General features: G+C 33.2%; 2 protein-coding genes across 4 annotated transcripts in view; both read right to left on the minus strand.

Moving 5' to 3' along the window:
- Window positions 1-208, minus strand: part of rpz4 (rapunzel 4) — a 10,755-nt gene that overhangs the window by 9,016 nt on the left and 1,531 nt on the right. The window lies entirely within an intron of this gene.
- rpz5 (rapunzel 5) overlaps window positions 1-208 on the minus strand; it is a 3,447-nt gene that overhangs the window by 1,720 nt on the left and 1,519 nt on the right. The gene's annotated exons all lie outside the window — the stretch shown is intronic.

The following is a 208-nucleotide window of genomic DNA, read 5'->3' on the forward strand; positions in this document are numbered from 1 at the left end:
AAAGAAGAACAAACATGAAACCCTTGTAAAGTTCATTATAGTGGGATTTAAAGACATTTCAGAAAAAAATATGGCCAATCCTTTTTTCAGTTACATTTGGCAAAGTAAATGCAATGGGCTGACATTTACTATTTTTTTTCTCACAGGATATTTCCTTGACAAACATAACCCTACAATAAAACAAACGGCAGGTCATGTCTGCACATGT

Source organism: Etheostoma spectabile, chromosome 6 (assembly GCF_008692095.1).
Source record: "Etheostoma spectabile isolate EspeVRDwgs_2016 chromosome 6, UIUC_Espe_1.0, whole genome shotgun sequence".
Classification (NCBI taxonomy): domain Eukaryota; kingdom Metazoa; phylum Chordata; class Actinopteri; order Perciformes; family Percidae; genus Etheostoma; species Etheostoma spectabile.